The 16,174-nt window shown below is 44.4% G+C and overlaps 38 non-coding genes across 38 annotated transcripts; 28 read left to right on the top strand and 10 right to left on the bottom strand.

Annotated features, from left to right (window-relative positions):
* The first annotated feature begins 431 nt into the window (after nucleotides 1–431).
* Nucleotides 432–521, top strand: TRNAY-GUA. The gene is given in 2 exon segments: nucleotides 432–468; nucleotides 486–521. It is a non-coding gene; the product is annotated as a tRNA-Tyr (tRNA).
* A 212-nt stretch (nucleotides 522–733) lies between these two features.
* TRNAN-GUU lies at nucleotides 734–807 on the bottom strand. The gene has a single exon. It is a non-coding gene; the product is annotated as a tRNA-Asn (tRNA).
* Nucleotides 808–1,053: 246 nt separating this feature from the next.
* Nucleotides 1,054–1,125, top strand: TRNAM-CAU. Its single transcript has one exon. It is a non-coding gene; the product is annotated as a tRNA-Met (tRNA).
* Nucleotides 1,126–1,592: 467 nt separating this feature from the next.
* Nucleotides 1,593–1,665, top strand: TRNAA-AGC. Its single transcript has one exon. It is a non-coding gene; the product is annotated as a tRNA-Ala (tRNA).
* A 389-nt stretch (nucleotides 1,666–2,054) lies between these two features.
* On the top strand, nucleotides 2,055–2,144 carry TRNAY-GUA. Its single transcript is given in 2 exon segments — nucleotides 2,055–2,091; nucleotides 2,109–2,144. It is a non-coding gene; the product is annotated as a tRNA-Tyr (tRNA).
* Nucleotides 2,145–2,356: 212 nt separating this feature from the next.
* Nucleotides 2,357–2,430, bottom strand: TRNAN-GUU. Its single transcript has one exon. It is a non-coding gene; the product is annotated as a tRNA-Asn (tRNA).
* A 246-nt stretch (nucleotides 2,431–2,676) lies between these two features.
* On the top strand, nucleotides 2,677–2,748 carry TRNAM-CAU. The gene has a single exon. It is a non-coding gene; the product is annotated as a tRNA-Met (tRNA).
* Nucleotides 2,749–3,217: 469 nt separating this feature from the next.
* On the top strand, nucleotides 3,218–3,290 carry TRNAA-AGC. The gene has a single exon. It is a non-coding gene; the product is annotated as a tRNA-Ala (tRNA).
* Nucleotides 3,291–3,679: 389 nt separating this feature from the next.
* TRNAY-GUA lies at nucleotides 3,680–3,769 on the top strand. The gene is given in 2 exon segments: nucleotides 3,680–3,716; nucleotides 3,734–3,769. It is a non-coding gene; the product is annotated as a tRNA-Tyr (tRNA).
* Nucleotides 3,770–3,981: 212 nt separating this feature from the next.
* On the bottom strand, nucleotides 3,982–4,055 carry TRNAN-GUU. Its single transcript has one exon. It is a non-coding gene; the product is annotated as a tRNA-Asn (tRNA).
* A 619-nt stretch (nucleotides 4,056–4,674) lies between these two features.
* Nucleotides 4,675–4,764, top strand: TRNAY-GUA. Its single transcript is given in 2 exon segments — nucleotides 4,675–4,711; nucleotides 4,729–4,764. It is a non-coding gene; the product is annotated as a tRNA-Tyr (tRNA).
* A 212-nt stretch (nucleotides 4,765–4,976) lies between these two features.
* On the bottom strand, nucleotides 4,977–5,050 carry TRNAN-GUU. The gene has a single exon. It is a non-coding gene; the product is annotated as a tRNA-Asn (tRNA).
* A 246-nt stretch (nucleotides 5,051–5,296) lies between these two features.
* Nucleotides 5,297–5,368, top strand: TRNAM-CAU. Its single transcript has one exon. It is a non-coding gene; the product is annotated as a tRNA-Met (tRNA).
* Nucleotides 5,369–5,836: 468 nt separating this feature from the next.
* TRNAA-AGC lies at nucleotides 5,837–5,909 on the top strand. The gene has a single exon. It is a non-coding gene; the product is annotated as a tRNA-Ala (tRNA).
* Nucleotides 5,910–6,319: 410 nt separating this feature from the next.
* Nucleotides 6,320–6,409, top strand: TRNAY-GUA. The gene is given in 2 exon segments: nucleotides 6,320–6,356; nucleotides 6,374–6,409. It is a non-coding gene; the product is annotated as a tRNA-Tyr (tRNA).
* A 212-nt stretch (nucleotides 6,410–6,621) lies between these two features.
* On the bottom strand, nucleotides 6,622–6,695 carry TRNAN-GUU. Its single transcript has one exon. It is a non-coding gene; the product is annotated as a tRNA-Asn (tRNA).
* Nucleotides 6,696–6,941: 246 nt separating this feature from the next.
* On the top strand, nucleotides 6,942–7,013 carry TRNAM-CAU. Its single transcript has one exon. It is a non-coding gene; the product is annotated as a tRNA-Met (tRNA).
* A 470-nt stretch (nucleotides 7,014–7,483) lies between these two features.
* Nucleotides 7,484–7,556, top strand: TRNAA-AGC. Its single transcript has one exon. It is a non-coding gene; the product is annotated as a tRNA-Ala (tRNA).
* A 397-nt stretch (nucleotides 7,557–7,953) lies between these two features.
* Nucleotides 7,954–8,043, top strand: TRNAY-GUA. Its single transcript is given in 2 exon segments — nucleotides 7,954–7,990; nucleotides 8,008–8,043. It is a non-coding gene; the product is annotated as a tRNA-Tyr (tRNA).
* Nucleotides 8,044–8,255: 212 nt separating this feature from the next.
* On the bottom strand, nucleotides 8,256–8,329 carry TRNAN-GUU. Its single transcript has one exon. It is a non-coding gene; the product is annotated as a tRNA-Asn (tRNA).
* A 246-nt stretch (nucleotides 8,330–8,575) lies between these two features.
* On the top strand, nucleotides 8,576–8,647 carry TRNAM-CAU. Its single transcript has one exon. It is a non-coding gene; the product is annotated as a tRNA-Met (tRNA).
* A 467-nt stretch (nucleotides 8,648–9,114) lies between these two features.
* Nucleotides 9,115–9,187, top strand: TRNAA-AGC. The gene has a single exon. It is a non-coding gene; the product is annotated as a tRNA-Ala (tRNA).
* Nucleotides 9,188–9,584: 397 nt separating this feature from the next.
* Nucleotides 9,585–9,674, top strand: TRNAY-GUA. Its single transcript is given in 2 exon segments — nucleotides 9,585–9,621; nucleotides 9,639–9,674. It is a non-coding gene; the product is annotated as a tRNA-Tyr (tRNA).
* A 212-nt stretch (nucleotides 9,675–9,886) lies between these two features.
* Nucleotides 9,887–9,960, bottom strand: TRNAN-GUU. The gene has a single exon. It is a non-coding gene; the product is annotated as a tRNA-Asn (tRNA).
* A 246-nt stretch (nucleotides 9,961–10,206) lies between these two features.
* Nucleotides 10,207–10,278, top strand: TRNAM-CAU. The gene has a single exon. It is a non-coding gene; the product is annotated as a tRNA-Met (tRNA).
* Nucleotides 10,279–10,746: 468 nt separating this feature from the next.
* On the top strand, nucleotides 10,747–10,819 carry TRNAA-AGC. The gene has a single exon. It is a non-coding gene; the product is annotated as a tRNA-Ala (tRNA).
* A 414-nt stretch (nucleotides 10,820–11,233) lies between these two features.
* Nucleotides 11,234–11,323, top strand: TRNAY-GUA. Its single transcript is given in 2 exon segments — nucleotides 11,234–11,270; nucleotides 11,288–11,323. It is a non-coding gene; the product is annotated as a tRNA-Tyr (tRNA).
* Nucleotides 11,324–11,535: 212 nt separating this feature from the next.
* On the bottom strand, nucleotides 11,536–11,609 carry TRNAN-GUU. The gene has a single exon. It is a non-coding gene; the product is annotated as a tRNA-Asn (tRNA).
* Nucleotides 11,610–11,855: 246 nt separating this feature from the next.
* TRNAM-CAU lies at nucleotides 11,856–11,927 on the top strand. Its single transcript has one exon. It is a non-coding gene; the product is annotated as a tRNA-Met (tRNA).
* Nucleotides 11,928–12,459: 532 nt separating this feature from the next.
* On the top strand, nucleotides 12,460–12,532 carry TRNAA-AGC. The gene has a single exon. It is a non-coding gene; the product is annotated as a tRNA-Ala (tRNA).
* Nucleotides 12,533–12,921: 389 nt separating this feature from the next.
* Nucleotides 12,922–13,011, top strand: TRNAY-GUA. The gene is given in 2 exon segments: nucleotides 12,922–12,958; nucleotides 12,976–13,011. It is a non-coding gene; the product is annotated as a tRNA-Tyr (tRNA).
* Nucleotides 13,012–13,223: 212 nt separating this feature from the next.
* TRNAN-GUU lies at nucleotides 13,224–13,297 on the bottom strand. Its single transcript has one exon. It is a non-coding gene; the product is annotated as a tRNA-Asn (tRNA).
* A 246-nt stretch (nucleotides 13,298–13,543) lies between these two features.
* TRNAM-CAU lies at nucleotides 13,544–13,615 on the top strand. Its single transcript has one exon. It is a non-coding gene; the product is annotated as a tRNA-Met (tRNA).
* A 469-nt stretch (nucleotides 13,616–14,084) lies between these two features.
* On the top strand, nucleotides 14,085–14,157 carry TRNAA-AGC. The gene has a single exon. It is a non-coding gene; the product is annotated as a tRNA-Ala (tRNA).
* A 432-nt stretch (nucleotides 14,158–14,589) lies between these two features.
* TRNAY-GUA lies at nucleotides 14,590–14,679 on the top strand. Its single transcript is given in 2 exon segments — nucleotides 14,590–14,626; nucleotides 14,644–14,679. It is a non-coding gene; the product is annotated as a tRNA-Tyr (tRNA).
* Nucleotides 14,680–14,891: 212 nt separating this feature from the next.
* TRNAN-GUU lies at nucleotides 14,892–14,965 on the bottom strand. The gene has a single exon. It is a non-coding gene; the product is annotated as a tRNA-Asn (tRNA).
* Nucleotides 14,966–15,211: 246 nt separating this feature from the next.
* On the top strand, nucleotides 15,212–15,283 carry TRNAM-CAU. The gene has a single exon. It is a non-coding gene; the product is annotated as a tRNA-Met (tRNA).
* A 467-nt stretch (nucleotides 15,284–15,750) lies between these two features.
* Nucleotides 15,751–15,823, top strand: TRNAA-AGC. Its single transcript has one exon. It is a non-coding gene; the product is annotated as a tRNA-Ala (tRNA).
* The last annotated feature ends 351 nt before the right edge of the window (nucleotides 15,824–16,174 follow it).

Here is a 16,174-nt window from a genome sequence, read left to right as displayed (position 1 = left end):
AATCTTTGTTTGCTGACGCGCCAGGAGAAATGGCATCCTCCAAAATCTTTGTTTGCTGACGCGCCAGGAGAAATGAGTCAGAGCAACTCTGCTTGTATTTTCCTTGACGACGTTTCACTAGTCATCCAACAGGATTTCTCAATTACAATGGCTTCTACTAGAAATCTCATATTGGTGAGTCGTGCCTCAGTTATAGAGGTATGAAGTTGATTGCATTTGCATGACTGAAGCTATTTGGTGCGATTAAAAAATTGCAACAAGTCGTCTGGTTGCTCTAAATTATCCCTCCTGTTATACCATGATCTGAATGAATGAGAACCTTCAGAGATATTTCCTGCCATTTTTCATAAGGAGGAATGCCTTTCTAGTTATTTCTTGCTCATGCATGAAGCCTAGGAAGCATACCCGCATACCCGCGTAGCCCGGGCAAACCTTCGATAGCTCAGATGGTAGAGCGGAGGACTGTAGTAGGCTAAACGTCAGCCATCCTTAGGTCGCTGGTTCGATTCCGGCTCGAAGGACTTTTTTTTTTTCCTGACCAGCCACTATATTGGATGTGTCGGTCGGCAGACAAGCACTTTCCCTGGCTTGCTTTTCCTCTGCTATCTAGAAACACTCTTCATTCTTTGTCTTCTACTTTATCTAGAGAGTTCTCCTGTCTGTTTTGAGAGTTTGTTATTGGTCAGCACTGCTTCTGTAACTGGGTCATTCAACAGTAAGAAAAGGAAACCAGCGTCCCTGGGTGGGCTTGAACCACCAACCTTTCGGTTAACAGCCGAACGCGCTAACCGATTGCGCCACAGAGACTTTCGTGCGCCCTGGCCCTTCTGGTAGAGACATTCAGGTCAATGCCATTATGCCCGAATGGCTTTTTGAACAACACAATAAAACAAACATTTAAAAAACCTCTGTGTGCCCCAAGCGAATCTCTAACATTCAGCAAATGACTTTACCTCATAACTCCCTGATGGATAGTACCACAAAGACTGTCTTTTCCTTAGCAGCTTGACAACGGCTGGTTGGCGGAAATGATACTAGGGTGCAGCACACAGTAGCAGAGTGGCGCAGCGGAAGCGTGCTGGGCCCATAACCCAGAGGTCGATGGATCGAAACCATCCTCTGCTATCTCCTATTTTTTACAGTCCTCTGACACTACAATTTGCCAAAGGTCTATTATGAATGAAAACTTGGGATTCTGCACAGACGATAACGGTAAAGAGGCCCATATTGTTGGCTGTCTCTTGCTTGAAGTCCAGGATGTCTTCATAATCTCCCAGGTTTCTTTTTTATCCATGCATTCTTGGGCCCACAACAGAAAATGTCGATGGACCTGGGCCACCCTCTGCTTCATTTAAACTTTTTCAATCAAATTATTGGGATTGTTTATTCTTTATGAATATTCTGTCCTCTATACCCATTGAAAAGGTTCCTCAACCAACCAATCAGATGTAGTGTTAGACCATTTGACCTTTGTATATCCTCTAGTCTTGATTATACAAAGTCGCAGGGGAAAAGCTACACTTAAAAAAAAAAAAAAAAAAAAAAAAGATATTAGCGGAGTGAGCAGAGTGCCTCGTTGTGGCATCTGTTGTGGGGGATTAGCTCAAATGGTAGAGCGCTCGCTTAGCATGCGAGAGGTAGCGGGATCGATGCCCGCATCCTCCAAAATCTTTGTTTGCTGACGCGCCAGGAGAAATGAGTCAGAGCAACTCTGCTTGTATTTTCCTTGACGACGTTTCACTAGTCATCCAACAGGATTTCTCAATTACAATGGCTTCTACTAGAAATCTCATATTGGTGAGTCGTGCCTCAGTTATAGAGGTATGAAGTTGATTGCATTTGCATGACTGAAGCTATTTGGTGCGATTAAAAAATTGCAACAAGTCGTCTGGTTGCTCTGACTTATCCCTCCTGTTATACCATGATCTGAATGAATGAGAACCTTCAGAGATATTTCCTGCCGTTTTTCATAAGGAGGAATGCCTTTCTAGTTATTTCTTGCTCATGCAAGAAGCCTAGGAAGCATACCCGCATACCCGCGTAGCCCGGGCAAACCTTCGATAGCTCAGATGGTAGAGCGGAGGACTGTAGTAGGCTAAACGTCAGCCATCCTTAGGTCGCTGGTTCGATTCCGGCTCGAAGGACTTTTTTTTTTTCCTGACCAGCCACCATATTGGATGTGTCGGTCGGCAGACAAGCACTTTCCCTGGCTTGCTTTTCCTCTGCTATCTAGAAACACTCTTCATTCTTTGTCTTCTACTTTATCTAGAGAGTTCTCCTGTCTGTTTTGAGAGTTTGTTATTGGTCAGCACTGCTTCTGTAACTGGGTCATTCAACAGTAAGAAAAGGAAACCAGCGTCCCTGGGTGGGCTTGAACCACCAACCTTTCGGTTAACAGCCGAACGCGCTAACCGATTGCGCCACAGAGACTTTCGTGCGCCCTGGCCCTTCTGGTAGAGACATTCAGGTCAATGCCATTATGCCCGAATGGCTTTTTGAACAACACAATAAAACAAACATTTAAAAAACCTCTGTGTGCCCCAAGCGAATCTCTAACATTCAGCAAATGACTTTACCTCATAACTCCCTGATGGATAGTACCACAAAGACTGTCTTTTCCTTAGCAGCTTGACAACGGCTGGTTGGCGGAAATGATACTAGGGTGCAGCACACAGTAGCAGAGTGGCGCAGCGGAAGCGTGCTGGGCCCATAACCCAGAGGTCGATGGATCGAAACCATCCTCTGCTATCTCCTATTTTTTACAGTCCTCTGACACTACAATTTGCCAAAGGTCTATTATGAATGAAAACTTGGGATTCTGCACAGACGATAACGGTAAAGAGGCCCATATTGTTGGCTGTCTCTTGCTTGAAGTCCAGGATGTCTTCATAATCTCCCAGGTTTCTTTTTTATCCATGCATTCTTGGGCCCACAACAGAAAATGTCGATGGACCTGGGCCACCCTCTGCTTCATTTAAACTTTTTCAATCAAATTATTGGGATTGTTTATTCTTTATGAATATTCTGTCCTCTATACCCATTGAAAAGGTTCCTCAACCAACCAATCAGATGTAGTGTTAGACCATTTGACCTTTGTATATCCTCTAGTCTTGATTATACAAAGTCGCAGGGGAAAAGCTACACTTAAAAAAAAAAAAAAAAAAAAAAAAAAGATATTAGCGGAGTGAGCAGAGTGCCTCGTTGTGGCATCTGTTGTGGGGGATTAGCTCAAATGGTAGAGCGCTCGCTTAGCATGCGAGAGGTAGCGGGATCGATGCCCGCATCCTCCAAAATCTTTGTTTGCTGACGCGCCAGGAGAAATGAGTCAGAGCAACTCTGCTTGTATTTTCCTTGACGACGTTTCACTAGTCATCCAACAGGATTTCTCAATTACAATGGCTTCTACTAGAAATCTCATATTGGTGAGTCGTGCCTCAGTTATAGAGGTATGAAGTTGATTGCATTTGCATGACTGAAGCTATTTGGTGCGATTAAAAAATTGCAACAAGTCGTCTGGTTGCTCTGACTTATCCCTCCTGTTATACCATGATCTGAATGAATGAGAACCTTCAGAGATATTTCCTGCCGTTTTTCATAAGGAGGAATGCCTTTCTAGTTATTTCTTGCTCATGCAAGAAGCCTAGGAAGCATACCCGCATACCCGCGTAGCCCGGGCAAACCTTCGATAGCTCAGATGGTAGAGCGGAGGACTGTAGTAGGCTAAACGTCAGCCATCCTTAGGTCGCTGGTTCGATTCCGGCTCGAAGGACTTTTTTTTTTTCCTGACCAGCCACTATATTGGATGTGTCGGTCGGCAGACAAGCACTTTCCCTGGCTTGCTTTTCCTCTGCTATCTAGAAACACTCTTCATTCTTTGTCTTCTACTTTATCTAGAGAGTTCTCCTGTCTGTTTTGAGAGTTTGTTATTGGTCAGCACTGCTTCTGTAACTGGGTCATTCAACAGTAAGAAAAGGAAACCAGCGTCCCTGGGTGGGCTTGAACCACCAACCTTTCGGTTAACAGCCGAACGCGCTAACCGATTGCGCCACAGAGACTTTCGTGCGCCTTGGCCCTTCTGGTAGAGACATTCAGGTCAATGCCATTATGCCCGAATGGCTTTTTGAACAACACAATAAAACAAACATTTAAAAAACCTCTGTGTGCCCAAGCGAATCTCTAACATTCAGCAAATGACTTTACCTCATAACTCCCTGATGGATAGTACCACAAAGACTGTCTTTTCCTTAGCAGCTTGACAACGGCTGGTTGGCGGAAATGATACTAGGGTGCAGCACACAGTAGCAGAGTGGCGCAGCGGAAGCGTGCTGGGCCCATAACCCAGAGGTCGATGGATCGAAACCATCCTCTCCAACAGGATTTCTCAATTACAATGGCTTCTACTAGAAATCTCATATTGGTGAGTCGTGCCTCAGTTATAGAGGTATGAAGTTGATTGCATTTGCATGACTGAAGCTATTTGGTGCGATTAAAAAATTGCAACAAGTCGTCTGGTTGCTCTGACTTATCCCTCCTGTTATACCATGATCTGAATGAATGAGAACCTTCAGAGATATTTCCTGCCGTTTTTCATAAGGAGGAATGCCTTTCTAGTTATTTCTTGCTCATGCAAGAAGCCTAGGAAGCATACCCGCATACCCGCGTAGCCCGGGCAAACCTTCGATAGCTCAGATGGTAGAGCGGAGGACTGTAGTAGGCTAAACGTCAGCCATCCTTAGGTCGCTGGTTCGATTCCGGCTCGAAGGACTTTTTTTTTTTCCTGACCAGCCACTATATTGGATGTGTCGGTCGGCAGACAAGCACTTTCCCTGGCTTGCTTTTCCTCTGCTATCTAGAAACACTCTTCATTCTTTGTCTTCTACTTTATCTAGAGAGTTCTCCTGTCTGTTTTGAGAGTTTGTTATTGGTCAGCACTGCTTCTGTAACTGGGTCATTCAACAGTAAGAAAAGGAAACCAGCGTCCCTGGGTGGGCTTGAACCACCAACCTTTCGGTTAACAGCCGAACGCGCTAACCGATTGCGCCACAGAGACTTTCGTGCGCCCTGGCCCTTCTGGTAGAGACATTCAGGTCAATGCCATTATGCCCGAATGGCTTTTTGAACAACACAATAAAACAAACATTTAAAAAACCTCTGTGTGCCCCAAGCGAATCTCTAACATTCAGCAAATGACTTTACCTCATAACTCCCTGATGGATAGTACCACAAAGACTGTCTTTTCCTTAGCAGCTTGACAACGGCTGGTTGGCGGAAATGATACTAGGGTGCAGCACACAGTAGCAGAGTGGCGCAGCGGAAGCGTGCTGGGCCCATAACCCAGAGGTCGATGGATCGAAACCATCCTCTGCTATCTCCTATTTTTTACAGTCCTCTGACACTACAATTTGCCAAAGGTCTATTATGAATGAAAACTTGGGATTCTGCACAGACGATAACGGTAAAGAGGCCCATATTGTTGGCTGTCTCTTGCTTGAAGTCCAGGATGTCTTCATAATCTCCCAGGTTTCTTTTTTATCCATGCATTCTTGGGCCCACAACAGAAAATGTCGATGGACCTGGGCCACCCTCTGCTTCATTTAAACTTTTTCAATCAAATTATTGGGATTGTTTATTCTTTATGAATATTCTGTCCTCTATACCCATTGAAAAGGTTCCTCAACCAACCAATCAGATGTAGTGTTAGACCATTTGACCTTTGTATATCCTCTAGTCTTGATTATACAAAGTCGCAGGGGAAAAGCTACACTTAAAAAAAAAAAAAAAAAAAAAAAAAGATATTAGCGGAGTGAGCAGAGTGCCTCGTTGTGGCATCTGTTGTGGGGGATTAGCTCAAATGGTAGAGCGCTCGCTTAGCATGCGAGAGGTAGCGGGATCGATGCCCGCATCCTCCAAAATCTTTGTTTGCTTTGCTGACGCGCCAGGAGAAATGAGTCAGAGCAACTCTGCTTGTATTTTCCTTGACGACGTTTCACTAGTCATCCAACAGGATTTCTCAATTACAATGGCTTCTACTAGAAATCTCATATTGGTGAGTCGTGCCTCAGTTATAGAGGTATGAAGTTGATTGCATTTGCATGACTGAAGCTATTTGGTGCGATTAAAAAATTGCAACAAGTCGTCTGGTTGCTCTGACTTATCCCTCCTGTTATACCATGATCTGAATGAATGAGAACCTTCAGAGATATTTCCTGCCGTTTTTCATAAGGAGGAATGCCTTTCTAGTTATTTCTTGCTCATGCAAGAAGCCTAGGAAGCATACCCGCATACCCGCATACCCGCATACCCGCGTAGCCCGGGCAAACCTTCGATAGCTCAGATGGTAGAGCGGAGGACTGTAGTAGGCTAAACGTCAGCCATCCTTAGGTCGCTGGTTCGATTCCGGCTCGAAGGACTTTTTTTTTTTCCTGACCAGCCACTATATTGGATGTGTCGGTCGGCAGACAAGCACTTTCCCTGGCTTGCTTTTCCTCTGCTATCTAGAAACACTCTTCATTCTTTGTCTTCTACTTTATCTAGAGAGTTCTCCTGTCTGTTTTGAGAGTTTGTTATTGGTCAGCACTGCTTCTGTAACTGGGTCATTCAACAGTAAGAAAAGGAAACCAGCGTCCCTGGGTGGGCTTGAACCACCAACCTTTCGGTTAACAGCCGAACGCGCTAACCGATTGCGCCACAGAGACTTTCGTGCGCCCTGGCCCTTCTGGTAGAGACATTCAGGTCAATGCCATTATGCCCGAATGGCTTTTTGAACAACACAATAAAACAAACATTTAAAAAACCTCTGTGTGCCCCAAGCGAATCTCTAACATTCAGCAAATGACTTTACCTCATAACTCCCTGATGGATAGTACCACAAAGACTGTCTTTTCCTTAGCAGCTTGACAACGGCTGGTTGGCGGAAATGATACTAGGGTGCAGCACACAGTAGCAGAGTGGCGCAGTGGAAGCGTGCTGGGCCCATAACCCAGAGGTCGATGGATCGAAACCATCCTCTGCTATCTCCTATTTTTTACAGTCCTCTGACACTACAATTTGCCAAAGGTCTATTATGAATGAAAACTTGGGATTCTGCACAGACGATAACGGTAAAGGGGCCCATATTGTTGGCTGTCTCTTGCTTGAAGTCCAGGATGTCTTCATAATCTCCCAGGTTTCTTTTTTATCCATGCATTCTTGGGCCCACAACAGAAAATGTCGATGGACCTGGGCCACCCTCTGCTTCATTTAAACTTTTTCAATCAAATTATTGGGATTGTTTATTCTTTATGAATATTCTGTCCTCTATACCCATTGAAAAGGTTCCTCAACCAACCAATCAGATGTAGTGTTAGACCATTTGACCTTTGTATATCCTCTAGTCTTGATTATACAAAGTCGCAGGGGAAAAGCTACACTTAAAAAAAAAAAAAAAAAAAAAAAAAAAGATATTAGCGGAGTGAGCAGAGTGCCTCGTTGTGGCATCTGTTGTGGGGGATTAGCTCAAATGGTAGAGCGCTCGCTTAGCATGCGAGAGGTAGCGGGATCGATGCCCGCATCCTCCAAAATCTTTGTTTGCTGACGCGCCAGGAGAAATGAGTCAGAGCAACTCTGCTTGTATTTTCCTTGACGACGTTTCACTAGTCATCCAACAGGATTTCTCAATTACAATGGCTTCTACTAGAAATCTCATATTGGTGAGTCGTGCCTCAGTTATAGAGGTATGAAGTTGATTGCATTTGCATGACTGAAGCTATTTGGTGCGATTAAAAAATTGCAACAAGTCGTCTGGTTGCTCTGACTTATCCCTCCTGTTATACCATGATCTGAATGAATGAGAACCTTCAGAGATATTTCCTGCCGTTTTTCATAAGGAGGAATGCCTTTCTAGTTATTTCTTGCTCATGCAAGAAGCCTAGGAAGCATACCCGCATACCCGCATACCCGCGTAGCCCGGGCAAACCTTCGATAGCTCAGATGGTAGAGCGGAGGACTGTAGTAGGCTAAACGTCAGCCATCCTTAGGTCGCTGGTTCGATTCCGGCTCGAAGGACTTTTTTTTTTTCCTGACCAGCCACTATATTGGATGTGTCGGTCGGCAGACAAGCACTTTCCCTGGCTTGCTTTTCCTCTGCTATCTAGAAACACTCTTCATTCTTTGTCTTCTACTTTATCTAGAGAGTTCTCCTGTCTGTTTTGAGAGTTTGTTATTGGTCAGCACTGCTTCTGTAACTGGGTCATTCAACAGTAAGAAAAGGAAACCAGCGTCCCTGGGTGGGCTTGAACCACCAACCTTTCGGTTAACAGCCGAACGCGCTAACCGATTGCGCCACAGAGACTTTCGTGCGCCCTGGCCCTTCTGGTAGAGACATTCAGGTCAATGCCATTATGCCCGAATGGCTTTTTGAACAACACAATAAAACAAACATTTAAAAAACCTCTGTGTGCCCCAAGCGAATCTCTAACATTCAGCAAATGACTTTACCTCATAACTCCCTGATGGATAGTACCACAAAGACTGTCTTTTCCTTAGCAGCTTGACAACGGCTGGTTGGCGGAAATGATACTAGGGTGCAGCACACAGTAGCAGAGTGGCGCAGCGGAAGCGTGCTGGGCCCATAACCCAGAGGTCGATGGATCGAAACCATCCTCTGCTATCTCCTATTTTTTACAGTCCTCTGACACTACAATTTGCCAAAGGTCTATTATGAATGAAAACTTGGGATTCTGCACAGACGATAACGGTAAAGAGGCCCATATTGTTGGCTGTCTCTTGCTTGAAGTCCAGGATGTCTTCATAATCTCCCAGGTTTCTTTTTTATCCATGCATTCTTGGGCCCACAACAGAAAATGTCGATGGACCTGGGCCACCCTCTGCTTCATTTAAACTTTTTCAATCAAATTATTGGGATTGTTTATTCTTTATGAATATTCTGTCCTCTATACCCATTGAAAAGGTTCCTCAACCAACCAATCAGATGTAGTGTTAGACCATTTGACCTTTGTATATCCTCTAGTCTTGATTATACAAAGTCGCAGGGGAAAAGCTACACTTAAAAAAAAAAAAAAAAAAAAAAAAGATATTAGCGGAGTGAGCAGAGTGCCTCGTTGTGGCATCTGTTGTGGGGGATTAGCTCAAATGGTAGAGCGCTCGCTTAGCATGCGAGAGGTAGCGGGATCGATGCCCGCATCCTCCAAAATCTTTGTTTGCTGACGCGCCAGGAGAAATGAGTCAGAGCAACTCTGCTTGTATTTTCCTTGACGACGTTTCACTAGTCATCCAACAGGATTTCTCAATTACAATGGCTTCTACTAGAAATCTCATATTGGTGAGTCGTGCCTCAGTTATAGAGGTATGAAGTTGATTGCATTTGCATGACTGAAGCTATTTGGTGCGATTAAAAAATTGCAACAAGTCGTCTGGTTGCTCTGACTTATCCCTCCTGTTATACCATGATCTGAATGAATGAGAACCTTCAGAGATATTTCCTGCCGTTTTTCATAAGGAGGAATGCCTTTCTAGTTATTTCTTGCTCATGCAAGAAGCCTAGGAAGCATACCCGCATACCCGCATACCCGCGTAGCCCGGGCAAACCTTCGATAGCTCAGATGGTAGAGCGGAGGACTGTAGTAGGCTAAACGTCAGCCATCCTTAGGTCGCTGGTTCGATTCCGGCTCGAAGGACTTTTTTTTTTTCCTGACCAGCCACTATATTGGATGTGTCGGTCGGCAGACAAGCACTTTCCCTGGCTTGCTTTTCCTCTGCTATCTAGAAACACTCTTCATTCTTTGTCTTCTACTTTATCTAGAGAGTTCTCCTGTCTGTTTTGAGAGTTTGTTATTGGTCAGCACTGCTTCTGTAACTGGGTCATTCAACAGTAAGAAAAGGAAACCAGCGTCCCTGGGTGGGCTTGAACCACCAACCTTTCGGTTAACAGCCGAACGCGCTAACCGATTGCGCCACAGAGACTTTCGTGCGCCCTGGCCCTTCTGGTAGAGACATTCAGGTCAATGCCATTATGCCCGAATGGCTTTTTGAACAACACAATAAAACAAACATTTAAAAAACCTCTGTGTGCCCCAAGCGAATCTCTAACATTCAGCAAATGACTTTACCTCATAACTCCCTGATGGATAGTACCACAAAGACTGTCTTTTCCTTAGCAGCTTGACAACGGCTGGTTGGCGGAAATGATACTAGGGTGCAGCACACAGTAGCAGAGTGGCGCAGCGGAAGCGTGCTGGGCCCATAACCCAGAGGTCGATGGATCGAAACCATCCTCTGCTATCTCCTATTTTTTACAGTCCTCTGACACTACAATTTGCCAAAGGTCTATTATGAATGAAAACTTGGGATTCTGCACAGACGATAACGGTAAAGAGGCCCATATTGTTGGCTGTCTCTTGCTTGAAGTCCAGGATGTCTTCATAATCTCCCAGGTTTCTTTTTTATCCATGCATTCTTGGGCCCACAACAGAAAATGTCGATGGACCTGGGCCACCCTCTGCTTCATTTAAACTTTTTCAATCAAATTATTGGGATTGTTTATTCTTTATGAATATTCTGTCCTCTATACCCATTGAAAAGGTTCCTCAACCAACCAATCAGATGTAGTGTTAGACCATTTGACCTTTGTATATCCTCTAGTCTTGATTATACAAAGTCGCAGGGGAAAAGCTACACTTAAAAAAAAAAAAAAAAAAAAAAAAAAATATTAGCGGAGTGAGCAGAGTGCCTCGTTGTGGCATCTGTTGTGGGGGATTAGCTCAAATGGTAGAGCGCTCGCTTAGCATGCGAGAGGTAGCGGGATCGATGCCCGCATCCTCCAAAATCTTTGTTTGCTGAGCCGCGATTGTTTGCTGACGCGCCAGGAGAAATGAGTCAGAGCAACTCTGCTTGTATTTTCCTTGACGACGTTTCACTAGTCATCCAACAGGATTTCTCAATTACAATGGCTTCTACTAGAAATCTCATATTGGTGAGTCGTGCCTCAGTTATAGAGGTATGAAGTTGATTGCATTTGCATGACTGAAGCTATTTGGTGCGATTAAAAAATTGCAACAAGTCGTCTGGTTGCTCTAATTATCCCTCCTGTTATACCATGATCTGAATGAATGAGAACCTTCAGAGATATTTCCTGCCATTTTTCATAAGGAGGAATGCCTTTCTAGTTATTTCTTGCTCATGCATGAAGCCTAGGAAGCATACCCGCATACCCGCATACCCGCGTAGCCCGGGCAAACCTTCGATAGCTCAGATGGTAGAGCGGAGGACTGTAGTAGGCTAAACGTCAGCCATCCTTAGGTCGCTGGTTCGATTCCGGCTCGAAGGACTTTTTTTTTTTCCTGACCAGCCACTATATTGGATGTGTCGGTCGGCAGACAAGCACTTTCCCTGGCTTGCTTTTCCTCTGCTATCTAGAAACACTCTTCATTCTTTGTCTTCTACTTTATCTAGAGAGTTCTCCTGTCTGTTTTGAGAGTTTGTTATTGGTCAGCACTGCTTCTGTAACTGGGTCATTCAACAGTAAGAAAAGGAAACCAGCGTCCCTGGGTGGGCTTGAACCACCAACCTTTCGGTTAACAGCCGAACGCGCTAACCGATTGCGCCACAGAGACTTTCGTGCGCCCTGGCCCTTCTGGTAGAGACATTCAGGTCAATGCCATTATGCCCGAATGGCTTTTTGAACAACACAATAAAACAAACATTTAAAAAACCTCTGTGTGCCCCAAGCGAATCTCTAACATTCAGCAAATGACTTTACCTCATAACTCCCTGATGGATAGTACCACAAAGACTGTCTTTTCCTTAGCAGCTTGACAACGGCTGGTTGGCGGAAATGATACTAGGGTGCAGCACACAGTAGCAGAGTGGCGCAGCGGAAGCGTGCTGGGCCCATAACCCAGAGGTCGATGGATCGAAACCATCCTCTGCTATCTCCTATTTTTTACAGTCCTCTGACACTACAATTTGCCAAAGGTCTATTATGAATGAAAACTTGGGATTCTGCACAGACGATAACGGTAAAGAGGCCCATATTGTTGGCTGTCTCTTGCTTGAAGTCCAGGATGTCTTCATAATCTCCCAGGTTTCTTTTTATCCATGCATTCTTGGGCCCACAACAGAAAATGTCGATGGACCTGGGCCACCCTCTGAACTTTTTCTCCATGCATTCTTGGGCCCACAACAGAAAATGTCGATGGACCTGGGCCACCCTCTGCTTCATTTAAACTTTTTCAATCAAATTATTGGGATTGTTTATTCTTTATGAATATTCTGTCCTCTATACCCATTGAAAAGGTTCCTCAACCAACCAATCAGATGTAGTGTTAGACCATTTGACCTTTGTATATCCTCTAGTCTTGATTATACAAAGTCGCAGGGGAAAAGCTACACTTAAAAAAAAAAAAAAAAAAAAAAAAAGATATTAGCGGAGTGAGCAGAGTGCCTCGTTGTGGCATCTGTTGTGGGGGATTAGCTCAAATGGTAGAGCGCTCGCTTAGCATGCGAGAGGTAGCGGGATCGATGCCCGCATCCTCCAAAATCTTTGTTTGCTGACGCGCCAGGAGAAATGAGTCAGAGCAACTCTGCTTGTATTTTCCTTGACGACGTTTCACTAGTCATCCAACAGGATTTCTCAATTACAATGGCTTCTACTAGAAATCTCATATTGGTGAGTCGTGCCTCAGTTATAGAGGTATGAAGTTGATTGCATTTGCATGACTGAAGCTATTTGGTGCGATTAAAAAATTGCAACAAGTCGTCTGGTTGCTCTAACTTATCCCTCCTGTTATACCATGATCTGAATGAATGAGAACCTTCAGAGATATTTCCTGCCGTTTTTCATAAGGAGGAATGCCTTTCTAGTTATTTCTTGCTCATGCAAGAAGCCTAGGAAGCATACCCGCATACCCGCGTAGCCCGGGCAAACCTTCGATAGCTCAGATGGTAGAGCGGAGGACTGTAGTAGGCTAAACGTCAGCCATCCTTAGGTCGCTGGTTCGATTCCGGCTCGAAGGACTTTTTTTTTTTCCTGACCAGCCACTATATTGGATGTGTCGGTCGGCAGACAAGCACTTTCCCTGGCTTGCTTTTCCTCTGCTATCTAGAAACACTCTTCATTCTTTGTCTTCTACTTTATCTAGAGAGTTCTCCTGTCTGTTTTGAGAGTTTGTTATTGGTCAGCACTGCTTCTGTAACTGGGTCATTCAACAGTAAGAAAAGGAAACCAGCGTCCCTGGGTGGGCTTGAACCACCAACCTTTCGGTTAACAGCCGAACACGCTAACCGATTGCGCCACAGAGACTTTCGTGCGCCCTGGCCCTTCTGGTAGAGACATTCAGGTCAATGCCATTATGCCCGAATGGCTTTTTGAACAACACAATAAAACAAACATTTAAAAAACCTCTGTGTGCCCCAAGCGAATCTCTAACATTCAGCAAATGACTTTACCTCATAACTCCCTGATGGATAGTACCACAAAGACTGTCTTTTCCTTAGCAGCTTGACAACGGCTGGTTGGCGGAAATGATACTAGGGTGCAGCACACAGTAGCAGAGTGGCGCAGCGGAAGCGTGCTGGGCCCATAACCCAGAGGTCGATGGATCGAAACCATCCTCTGCTATCTCCTATTTTTTACAGTCCTCTGACACTACAATTTGCCAAAGGTCTATTATGAATGAAAACTTGGGATTCTGCACAGACGATAACGGTAAAGAGGCCCATATTGTTGGCTGTCTCTTGCTTGAAGTCCAGGATGTCTTCATAATCTCCCAGGTTTCTTTTTTATCCATGCATTCTTGGGCCCACAACAGAAAATGTCGATGGACCTGGGCCACCCTCTGCTTCATTTAAACTTTTTCAATCAAATTATTGGGATTGTTTATTCTTTATGAATATTCTGTCCTCTATACCCATTGAAAAGGTTCCTCAACCAACCAATCAGATGTAGTGTTAGACCATTTGACCTTTGTATATCCTCTAGTCTTGATTATACAAAGTCGCAGGGGAAAAGCTACACTTAAAAAAAAAAAAAAAAAAAAAAAAAAGATATTAGCGGAGTGAGCAGAGTGCCTCGTTGTGGCATCTGTTGTGGGGGATTAGCTCAAATGGTAGAGCGCTCGCTTAGCATGCGAGAGGTAGCGGGATCGATGCCCGCATCCTCCAAAATCTTTGTTTGCTGACGCGCCAGGAGAAATGGCATCCTCCAAAATCTTTGTTTGCTGACGCGCCAGGAGAAATGAGTCAGAGCAACTCTGCTTGTATTTTCCTTGACGACGTTTCACTAGTCATCCAACAGGATTTCTCAATTACAATGGCTTCTACTAGAAATCTCATATTGGTGAGTCGTGCCTCAGTTATAGAGGTATGAAGTTGATTGCATTTGCATGACTGAAGCTATTTGGTGCGATTAAAAAATTGCAACAAGTCGTCTGGTTGCTCTAAATTATCCCTCCTGTTATACCATGATCTGAATGAATGAGAACCTTCAGAGATATTTCCTGCCATTTTTCATAAGGAGGAATGCCTTTCTAGTTATTTCTTGCTCATGCATGAAGCCTAGGAAGCATACCCGCATACCCGCGTAGCCCGGGCAAACCTTCGATAGCTCAGATGGTAGAGCGGAGGACTGTAGTAGGCTAAACGTCAGCCATCCTTAGGTCGCTGGTTCGATTCCGGCTCGAAGGACTTTTTTTTTTTCCTGACCAGCCACTATATTGGATGTGTCGGTCGGCAGACAAGCACTTTCCCTGGCTTGCTTTTCCTCTGCTATCTAGAAACACTCTTCATTCTTTGTCTTCTACTTTATCTAGAGAGTTCTCCTGTCTGTTTTGAGAGTTTGTTATTGGTCAGCACTGCTTCTGTAACTGGGTCATTCAACAGTAAGAAAAGGAAACCAGCGTCCCTGGGTGGGCTTGAACCACCAACCTTTCGGTTAACAGCCGAACGCGCTAACCGATTGCGCCACAGAGACTTTCGTGCGCCCTGGCCCTTCTGGTAGAGACATTCAGGTCAATGCCATTATGCCCGAATGGCTTTTTGAACAACACAATAAAACAAACATTTAAAAAACCTCTGTGTGCCCCAAGCGAATCTCTAACATTCAGCAAATGACTTTACCTCATAACTCCCTGATGGATAGTACCACAAAGACTGTCTTTTCCTTAGCAGCTTGACAACGGCTGGTTGGCGGAAATGATACTAGGGTGCAGCACACAGTAGCAGAGTGGCGCAGCGGAAGCGTGCTGGGCCCATAACCCAGAGGTCGATGGATCGAAACCATCCTCTGCTATCTCCTATTTTTTACAGTCCTCTGACACTACAATTTGCCAAAGGTCTATTATGAATGAAAACTTGGGATTCTGCACAGACGATAACGGTAAAGAGGCCCATATTGTTGGCTGTCTCTTGCTTGAAGTCCAGGATGTCTTCATAATCTCCCAGGTTTCTTTTTTATCCATGCATTCTTGGGCCCACAACAGAAAATGTCGATGGACCTGGGCCACCCTCTGCTTCATTTAAACTTTTTCAATCAAATTATTGGGATTGTTTATTCTTTATGAATATTCTGTCCTCTATACCCATTGAAAAGGTTCCTCAACCAACCAATCAGATGTAGTGTTAGACCATTTGACCTTTGTATATCCTCTAGTCTTGATTATACAAAGTCGCAGGGGAAAAGCTACACTTAAAAAAAAAAAAAAAAAAAAAAAAGATATTAGCGGAGTGAGCAGAGTGCCTCGTTGTGGCATCTGTTGTGGGGGATTAGCTCAAATGGTAGAGCGCTCGCTTAGCATGCGAGAGGTAGCGGGATCGATGCCCGCATCCTCCAAAATCTTTGTTTGCTGACGCGCCAGGAGAAATGAGTCAGAGCAACTCTGCTTGTATTTTCCTTGACGACGTTTCACTAGTCATCCAACAGGATTTCTCAATTACAATGGCTTCTACTAGAAATCTCATATTGGTGAGTCGTGCCTCAGTTATAGAGGTATGAAGTTGATTGCATTTGCATGACTGAAGCTATTTGGTGCGATTAAAAAATTGCAACAAGTCGTCTGGTTGCTCTAAATTATCCCTCCTGTTATACCATGATCTGAATGAATGAGAACCTTCAGAGATATTTCCTGCCGTTTTTCATAAGGAGGAATGCCTTTCTAGTTATTTCTTGCTCATGCAAGAAGCC

Source organism: Bufo bufo, unplaced genomic scaffold (assembly GCF_905171765.1).
Source record: "Bufo bufo unplaced genomic scaffold, aBufBuf1.1, whole genome shotgun sequence".
NCBI lineage: Eukaryota > Metazoa > Chordata > Amphibia > Anura > Bufonidae > Bufo > Bufo bufo.
The sequence above is the reverse complement of the archived record's forward strand: the minus strand, read 5'-3'. Positions and strand labels throughout refer to the sequence as shown.